A 10287-nucleotide genomic window follows, 5' to 3' on the forward strand; every position below is an offset into this window, starting at 1 on the left:
ATGAGTGGATAACTTTTAGTGGTCATGATTTGGGATGACAATGTTAAGGTTCAGGAATGCACCCCAAATACAAATAGGATTTTCTTTTCCACTTCCCAATCCCCAGTTTTGTGTGTTGGAAGGACAGACCCGGAAGATGTTTTTTCTTAAATTTTGCTTTAAAAAAAAAAAGTTAACTGCTTTCATTTTACCCTAAATGGTAAAAAATAGTTGTTTTGCTTAAGTCAAAGATGGAGGATTTCTTCTGACTTTAAGACAAGAGGCTGTCGACCTGTTTTAGGGGTTGTTTTGACACAAATAAAACTTGTGCTAAAGCAGAAACGTTTCATTTCCATCTGTGAGCATAGTAAGGTTTAGTTTGGTCCACGCAGTGGTAGGATTACGTTGTCATTCCTTTTGCAGCAGGAGCTTTCAAAAAGCTTGCTGACCCTCAAAGGTGGCTGGGTGGGAAAGAGTTTTGAGTTTCAGGAAAACCCTTTTGTTCTGCCTAATCACAATTTCCACCTAGAGTGAAAGTTTGTCCCTGTATAAAATGAGTTGGCTCAGAGTCTCAGTGGTATTTTTTTCTAAATCAATTGACTAATCAGAAAATAGAATAATTGATCTTGGGTGGAAAAAAAATCCCAAATTAGAAGGGGGTGTCTGTATGTCTGTCTCTCTCTATCTCTCATGATTTAATTGAAACTTTGTCAAATTGCATACTTTTTTTTGATGGCATTAAGATGCTGTGCGAAGTTTATTTCTATGTCGTTATGTCTGTATGTGCTGATCCGAGAACCAGATTTTTAATGGAGTCATGTCTCTGTTTGAATATTAAAGAGTGAGCCGGGTGAATACATTTGACTCTACGTGTAATTGAAAACATCTCCATTGGAACTCATTTACTGAAGGAAAGAGTGTATAAAGGTCTGGGATAAATCAACAAGTAAATAATAACTTTGACACCAGCAGTATCTGCCAGTCCTTCTAGCATTCTTCAATAAAAGAGCACTAAACTCATGTATAAAATAAGCTTGCATAATGCCAAAGAACTTTTTGAAGTGCTGGCCAGGCATTACACAGCAGGAATGTCAGTAGGAGCCAGGTGTTAGATTTCTCCATCTGCTTAAGCCAAAATAGTCCTTGGAAGGCAATGCCCACAACCAGAATGGGACCTTGTGTTGTGGCCCGATGGCGGCAGGCGGAGCTGGCAGCAAAGTCGGACCATGAGGAGGTTGGAGAGGAGCATGGGCCAGTCCTGGAGGCTGGGAAAGGCTCGGACGAGGGCTCTGCATCAGAGGCAGAGACGGGGCCAAGGCCATCTGGTAGTGATCAGGTGCCTACAGAGCTAGAGAGCAGAATGTGCTCATGCGCAGAGCTGCCAGAAGAAAAGAACAACTCAGAAATCAGGGTGGACTTGGGAGTAAAGCCACAGGTGGACGGTGAATGGCCCCTCCCATAGGAAATAAAAGAGGAGCAAAAGGGGAGTGGGCTTTTGCAGAAAACAATTTGTTCGTTCGGTTGTTAGATTCGTTTCAGGAGTGTGAAAATCTGTCCGTGAATCTCAGAGACTCTGTGCCCAGTCTTTCCTTGCACAGCACCTCATTTGGAAAATATTTACATGGCAGCTTTCCAAGATAGATAAGGTCTCAAAATTACTCCTTTGAAAGACTGTTTGCCAGGCCTTGCTGAAGGTGAATGAGAGGAATTCACATTCGTTTAATAAAAGGGGTTTTGTTGGGACCAGGACTCTGCCTCGTGCTTTCTGGGGAAGCCCAGGGCAGAACACCTTTTCTGGAGCAGCCTTAACCAGCTAACAAGAGATGGGATCTTCCCTGCTGTGTCACCGCCAACATAGTCAGTTCATTGTAGAGAATTTGGAAGTCATTACTGGGATTGGTATTAGGAAAGGAGGGAATGTATTAAAACTGGAGCAACTAAAGAGGGCTTTAAGCTTTTCCTATGTGAGCTTGGGTTGTCAAAAGCACACGCCCTCCAGATATGGTTAGCAGGACATTTTCATACCAGAGTTAGTGGGCCATGAAGGCTCGCCCTTAGTTTTGGAGGCAGTGGTATCTAAGTACACTTCAGGTGGCCCTCAACTTAGGACTGCCATTGGGCCTAAATTTCTGTTGCTAAGTGAGACATTTGTTAAGTGAATTTAGCTCCGTTTTACTATTTTCCCCCTTGTTCATTAACTGAATCACTGCAGTTGTCAGATTAGTAACACGGTTGTTAAATGAATCTGGCTTCCCCATTGACTTTGCTTATCAGAAGGTCACAAAAGGGGATCGTGTGACCCAGCGGCAACAACAATCGTCATAAACATGAATTGGCCGCCATGCATCTGAGTTTTGATTACATGGCCATGGGGATGCTGCAACGGTTGTCAGGATGAAAAATGGTCACAAGTCACTTTTGGGGCGCCATCGTAACTTTGAACAGTCACTAAGTGAATGGTCATAAGTTGAGGACCACCTGTAGTAATTCACATGTGTCTTGGTGTACTTCATAAAAGAGGAGGGGCCAAATGGGCCCTTTCCCTTTGTGTTACAACATGATTGCTAAATAGATGGCCCCGTTCTTCAAAGATGCTACTTTGGGATTAGGCTGAGAATTTTATACAGCACCTTCTTTCTAGCCTCCCACACACCCCATTCCCAACCCATAGCAATAGCGCTTAGACTTATATACCGCTTCACAGTGATTTTACAGCCCTCTCTAAGCGGTTTACAGAGTCAGCATTTTGCCCCCAACAATCTGGGTCCTCATTTTACCACCTTGGAAGGATGGAAGGCTGAGTCAACCTTGAGCCGGTGAGATTTGAACTGCTGAACTGCAGCTAGCAGTCGTCTGAAGTAGCCTGGATTACTGCACTCTAACCACTGTGCCACTTCGGCTCATATGCTTCTCATGCTTCTAATCCCACGGGATCAACCTTAGGACTTTTCCGTATTTCAGTTTCAATCTGCATGGCAACCTCTAATATTCCTCTTGATGATTATAAGACCGGCCTGATGGTCAAACATAGTCTTATGTCATTTACTTCACTTCCTAGATCAAAAATACCTGTATTTTTGGGAGTATAAGACGCACCTTTTTTCCTCAAAAAAGAGGCTGAAAATCTGGGTGTGTCTTATACATTGAATACAGCATTTTTTGCCTCCCGAAGCCCCGCCCCTTCATCAAAATGGCTGCGTATACCCTTATGGAGGCTTTCAGAGAGCTCCTGGAGGCTGGGGAGGGCAGAAATGAGCAAAAACTGGACCGTTTTTTGCCCCCCCACCCCACCCCCCAGCAGCACTCTATAAGCCTCCATAAGGCTATGCATGCATTTGTTTCCACAAAAAACGGGCCGGTTTTTGCTTGTTTTTGCCCCACCCCAGAAGCACTCTGCAAGCCCCCCCCCAAGGCTATTCATGCCTTTTGGGGGGGGAAGGGCCCATTTTCGTGAAAAACAGGCTGTTTTGGGGAGGTTTGCAGAATGTAAAAACTTTTTTTTTCCTTTTGGAAAGATCTGAGAATTACATTGATATAGTGCTGTGCCAGCAGAAACAAGGTACTGCAGATTGTCAGTGATTTCCTTTCTCCAACACATGGATAAATACACCTGGAAACATCTATCACCTACCTTCTCTCTCTCTCTCCCTACCTATCTACTGTATTTCTCTCTATTTTTCTCTCTCTTTCCCTCTACCTACCAACCTACCTACCCTCTCTCTCTCCCTACCTATCTACTGTATTTCTTTCTATCTCATTCTATTTCTCTCTGTCTATCCCTCTACCTACCTATCTACCTACACACACACACTCTCCCTACCTACCTACTGTATTTCTCTCTCTTTATTTCTCTCTCTCTCTATCCCTTTACCTACCTACCTACCTACCTATCTAACTATTCTCTCTCTCTCCCTCCCTACCTACTGTATTTCTCTCTATTTCTCTCCCTCTCTCTCCCACTACCTACCTACCTACTTTTTTTAAAAAATTGCCTCTTCAAAACCTTGGTGCATCTTAAACTCTGGTGCGTCTTATACTCTGAAAAATACGGTATGTTTTGGCTGTTTAAACTAATAGGCTCCTGCCTCTGCTAGATAGTATGTATAGTTTATGCAACCTTTTTGTGTCAATTTGGTTAGTGATTTATTTCTAGGTGTTGGTATCCCTAGAAATTATGTCCTTTTCCCTCTGGGCATTCGGCTAATGTTTGCTACTGTTACTTCTCTTCTGTTTTTCAATGTAGATCAGATCTCTAGATCTCTGCTTCCTCCTTTTTAAAATCAAGCCCAAGCACAATATTGGTGCTTATCTACTTTATAATCAATCCTGAAACTTGCATTTCTGAGAAACATAGTACTGTCGCGGCAGTTAGATTCATTAACTGTATACGGGCACCTTTGTTTTCACTAAATTTTTCTCGTTCTCCTGCCTTCCTGCAACCATCCCACCCATCCTCCACTTTCAAGCACAGCACTCTTCTTGTACAGTCAGAAAAGGATTGCTTTACAAAGGGGTGAGTTATAGCCTAGGGTCACCTTATAGGGAGAGGGGCAGCATAAAAATGTAACAAATAATAATATTGCTGATCACTTCAAAAAGATGGTAGGAGGAGAATATTCCCAAGACTCCTGTTAATTTCCGTTGTTTCTCTTAATGGAATCTAAATAGAATTTTTCTCTTCCGAGTGACTGGGGAAAGGAAGACAGGGGGTGTACACCGGATTGTGCAAAACTGAAATGTTACAAAGGATGTAAGGGGAGATGCAGAGCTCCCAATCTTCCTTGTTGTGGCACTGTGGTTTGCGCACATTTTTCTACCAGCAGGTGATGTGTCAAGATGCAAAGCACGCTTTTGCTGTTGCAACCATTATCACTTCTGAGCTTGCCAACGAACTAGGGGGGAGGGAAGGGGAGATAAAACATAGGCTTCGGACATAAAGAAGATGAGCTTGAGAGCCAAGGACCCTCCTGCAGGTGTTTGCAAAAGTCATTTTCTCAAAACAATATCATGAGACTCAATTGGACAACGCGACCTGCACTAATAGGGGAATGAAGAATCCTATACTTTAATGATGTGGGTTTGCATGGGAATTAGCTAAATTTGTTTTTGACCTAATCAGTGCCTAAATGATGTACTCAATAAAGTTTTGCATTCAGAGATTGGATCGTCTCGCTTGCGCTTGATTGGGTTCGTCATTTGGAACGTTGACATGATGCTCTTAAGCAATAACAGAGGGAAGAGAATATAAGTAGGGGCTGGATGGACAAATCCGCTGGTAAGGAAGCCCATTTTGTTTCCAATTTTGCATCCGTCTTGGGCAGATGCTATACAGCCAGATGGAACCAGCTTTCTAGAGAGTCAAATGTACTGTGTGGCTAGAGTTTGCAGATACAAGGAGCACCAGGTGGTGTTTTACTCCGGAAATGGCATAAGCTTTGAGGGACTGGACAATGTGGAGAGGTCTGCTAATGACATGGACATGGATATGCACACGAACCCAACACACACACACACTTTGTGATAGCACCTTTCAGAAACCCAAAAGCTGGACAGGATGCCTCTATCTTCCAAAGGAGTTTAACATGTTCTAACATGGCGAGAGCTTCGAGAAAAAAAACATGCAATCTCTGTTGTGGAAGTGGTGAAGTTACAGCAAGAGAGGCAGGAAAACCGTGCAGGAAGTTTTATGGAAACCGATGAAGAATTTAAAAGATTCATCACACGTTCCCGAAAGCTCTCAGGGCTGACCGCCATTGCGTCTGTTTCAGACAGATGTTTTAAGACACACTCTGCTAAAAGCATTATGGCAATTGCAGAAATTTCCCTTAGCATTCAGACTTTGTTGTCATCATTTAGTCATCTGTCTATAGTTGATTCCCTTTTTATCCCTTTTTTCCTGTTTGCAGTAATTATCCACGTAGGCAGAGAAATCCTGGAATCAGTCCAGGCTGGAAAGATCTAGAATTATCTCTAGATAGCAGCAGAGGTAGAACTGTGCTTCTTGGATGGGGTTAAGGGGGACATCTGGATTGTTGCATCCCAGATATGGTATCCCTACCATACTCACCACCTGAATGTCAATAAACAAACCAATCTGGAATTTCAGAGCTTGGAAAATATGAAAAAGAAAAAAATATGGAAGAAATTCTATGACTTGATATGATAGCAGTCTTCCAGTATCACAGAGAAGAGGGCTTGATTTATTCTCCAAAGCACCTGAGGGCAGGACAAGAAGCAATGGATGGAAACTAATCAAGGAGAGAACTAAAAATTAAGGATAAATTTCCTAACAGTGAGAATAGTTGGAATGGAACAACTTTCGCCCAGGAATGGTGTGTGCTATGACACTGGAAGTTTTCAAAAAGAAACTGAACAGCCATCTGTCCAGAATAGTATAGGATCTTAAGCCTTGGGCAGGAGGGGTAGTCTAGAAGACCTCCAAGATACCTTCCAATCCTATTACTCTATAGTCTATGTTCTATAATTTTATATTTAGAGTAGAATGAATTTCTCTCCTGTTTATTTTCAGCTGTGACAGATTATTTGCAAGACACTTCTTAGTAAAAAGAAAGAAGGAAATGGAAATAGCATAGACTGTCAGGAAGACAAGGTAAAATGACTGTGCTTTCTACACATTAATTTCCTGAATTACCTCTATGAATGCAGTTATATATAGTCCTCAGTTAACAATGTAATTGGGATCAGAATTTCCATCCCTAAGTGACATGGTCATAAAACATAATGTCACAGGTTTATATAGCTTAGGGATGGCAGTTCCAGATTGCTGTCATTAAGCGGCAGCATGGTCATTAAGTGAGGACTTCATGAGGCCACCATTTGTGATCTCCAGCCGGCTTCTAAATTCTTTGCTTGTAAGAAGCTGGCAAAGAAGGTCTCAAGTTGTAACCATGTCATTGTGGGACATTGTGATGTGAGCACTGAGTAGCCAAACCCCAATCGCACATTCGGAAGACACTGTGACAGCTGGAACTTTGAGGACCAGTCACAAGCACCACTCATCCAGTGCCATGGGGAGTTTAAATGGTCATTGAATGAGTGGTTCACTGAATGATGAGGACCACCAATAATTAAAGTTTCATGCCAAAAGCAGTTTTTTTATTGTTATAAAACTTAGGGATATATTGCCAATTCAGGAAAGGCTATTGGCGATCCAACATGCCACTAGGAAAATAAATTGAAAGCATGTGCGACACACTCACTACCATGTTTCCTTGAAAATAAGGCAGGGTCTTACTTTATTTTGGCCCCCCAAAATAAGCACTTGGCCTTATTTTCGGGGAGATCTTATTATTTTTGAGGTGCAGGAGGCCCCTTACCTTCGGCCCGCGGCCTGCGGATCAGCTGATTCAGAGAAGGCTAGAAGTTCTGTCTCTGTTTCTGGCACACTTTTGCTAGCCCTAGCATCACTGGGCCTGCCGCTTTTTTTGCAGCCGCCACTAAGAAAAGGGGTGCGGTAGCTAGGGCTTGTAGGAGCGGCCTCTGCGAGACTGTTCCGCATGTGGGCCGCGTGGGGCATGTTCCCCCCCTTCCCCCAGGAAATGGCGTGGATCAGCTGCGAATGTGTTTAAATATTTTTGGGAAGGGCTTATTTTGGGGGAGGGCTTATTTTAGTGCATGTGCTCAAAAGCCCGATTGGGCTTATTCTCCAGGGAGGTCTTATTTTCAGGAAAACATGGTACTACTGCTGTGGCAAGTAGAGTTGTAAAGAAGGCAGACTCAGGAGGGCAGGATAGGTAGATGGGAACTGCAGTCATTATCTGCTTGCTATTTCTTTGTCACAAAGTGTGAATCGAAACGAATGCTGTCTGGATCCTCTCCTGCTATTTCACAGACTTCAAAGGAACGAAGGAGGTGCACATCTGGATACTGTCCATAAATTGTTTAGAAGGGCAGCAAGAATTCCTTGGCTGAGAAAAACACTCTAAAACACAAACGCACACCAATGAAACTTGTCCGGGAAGAGAATGGCACTCACAAGACACAGAGGTTTATTATCACCCAAGGCACAAGATCACAACTTCTCTGCCCACCCCTTTCTTAGTGAACCCTTCCAACAAACACCTACTTATAAAGGTGTGGGTAACTGATAAGACACAGTTTGGTGTAGTAGTTAAGGCATTCAGGCTGAAAACCAGGAAACTCTTTTGATTCTAGGACCACGGGTGACCTTGAACCAGCTATTCTCCATCAACCCTAGAAAACCAACAATGGCAAGCCACTTCTCTGTTGAAAGAGCATCAACTACTTTAACAAGGACTGTGGAAGTACTCACTGCTCATTAAAATGAACGATCCAGGAAAACATCCATTTACCCATTAATTTCTTGAAGGTTAAGTTTCTCCGAGGCTCCCTTTCAGATGTTTAGGATATTGTAGGTAAGATTTTTAACGGCGTCTTCCACACATTGCATCTCTCCATCAGGGGGCAGTGGAGCCTCATGGGAACTCCAGGTTGGGCAATTTCAGTTTTTCGGTCTTTGAGGTCTTGTCATGCTCTATATAAACAAGTTACGTTGGAGTGTTTAGGTTATAAATTACGTCCATGCAGGCTTGCCTTGAGAAGAATGTAAACACTGCACTGTGGTCGCAGCGTTCTCTGAAACTGACTTTATAATGTACAGCAGGCCTCTGAGAAGCCCAATGAAGTGTTGTGCTTGAACGTAAATAGGGAGATTTTTTTTAAAAAAAATTCACAAATTCTCTCCCTGTTTTATTGTTTGGAAATGCAAGATTGGGAGTACTCTTATTAAATAGTAAACTCCTGGGTGGTTGATTTTTTTTTTTCTTGTTAGAGCAAATTGCTCCATTTTTACTAAACATAAGAGAAGGCTGGATGAAATCAAAAGAAGGGGGGAACCTTGGGGAGTGCAGGGCAGGAGACTCGCCCCAATTCAAGCCTAAACCTGTTTTATTCAATTATTTTGGACTTCAACACCCTCCTCTCTGAATCCACTGATGGCTTATCTTTCTGTTACAGATCAAAATGTCTCTCTTCAAAAAAATCTAATCAATTAAGCACCAATTCCCATCAAGCAGAACTTAATGCTTTAGCTTCATGAAAAAGGTTTGGGCTGAAATTCACATCTAGCCTCAGTCACTAGTGGGCTGCGTGGATTTCATCTAAAAACCCCACCCTGCCCAAGGCCTGCTATGGAGGGTTGTTAAATTTTCAGGAAGTGTAAAACACATGGGAATGAGGAGATGATGCGGAGAACAACCTGAATGATCTCCAACCAGACTGATCTCAGTTGTGGCCCCAAACATTTTAGGGTATATCAAGACCTTCATGATATTTTTCTTTCTCCTTTGAAATTATCCTGTGTTTGAATTTGAAGAGGAGCTCATGCTACCGAAAGCTTACTTCTAAATCAGATCTTGATGGTGTTGGAAGATCAGGCCAGTGTGATCTAAGCGAGTCCTGATGCTCTCCAGATGTAAGTGTTGGAAGAAATGTCCATCTGGGTTCAGTTCCAAGTGGGAAGAAAGACCCTTGGAAACATGGAGACTACTTGGAAAGATGGTTTAATGGTGGACAGGATCACATGGTTTGAGGTCCTGGACAAAAAGGGAAGAGATGCTGAGAGTGCCTGGGTTTTATGCTCTGGGCTTTTGAATTTGAGCTTGTATTCTGATTGGTTGTCAGACTCTCATGTGGCAATGCAGGGTAATTTTGTACATTTGTCTGGGTCCCACGCTTGGTTGAGCCTTGCTGGGTGATGTAATCTTTCCAGGTGCCATATGGTGACTTATGTTGCTAGATGGGTAGAGGGCTAATCCTACCTGTTGGATCTTGGGTGAGGGCATTTGCCTATGAATAGACCTAGCTATCTCTTTATCTCTTAAGTGCTGACATCTGCTGTGGGCTATTGAGGAGGGTGGGGGCTATTAAGAGTGTGTCTGTTTCCTGCCTAACAAAACATGTTCCTCCATTTCTCATTCAGGGAAATATAATATTCTGCCTTTTTAATATTTCCTAGAATATTTCATTCAGCTAGGAGAGGGGTGGGTGCTAATTTCCTACAAGGCCCGGATTTCTTAGCAGTGGCAATCCTGGCTGAGGATTCTGGGAGTTGAAGTACATGCATCAGGACGCCCAATTGGATAATGCATGCCTACCAGGAGGAGATCAAGGTTGTTGATTACCACCAGGCAGGCCAGTTTGGTTTTAGTAATAAAGCCTATGGTTTTGAATGTAGTTCAGCTCCAGAGTGGCAGCACCCAATGCATTTGTCCTGGTTGGCTCATACCATCTAAATTAAGCAGGGGGGTATTTAAGGCCCAGCCCTGC

The sequence above is a fragment of the Natrix helvetica genome (genome assembly GCF_964273705.1).
Source record: "Natrix helvetica genome assembly, chromosome: 4".
In the NCBI taxonomy this organism is placed as follows: domain Eukaryota; kingdom Metazoa; phylum Chordata; class Lepidosauria; order Squamata; family Natricidae; genus Natrix; species Natrix helvetica.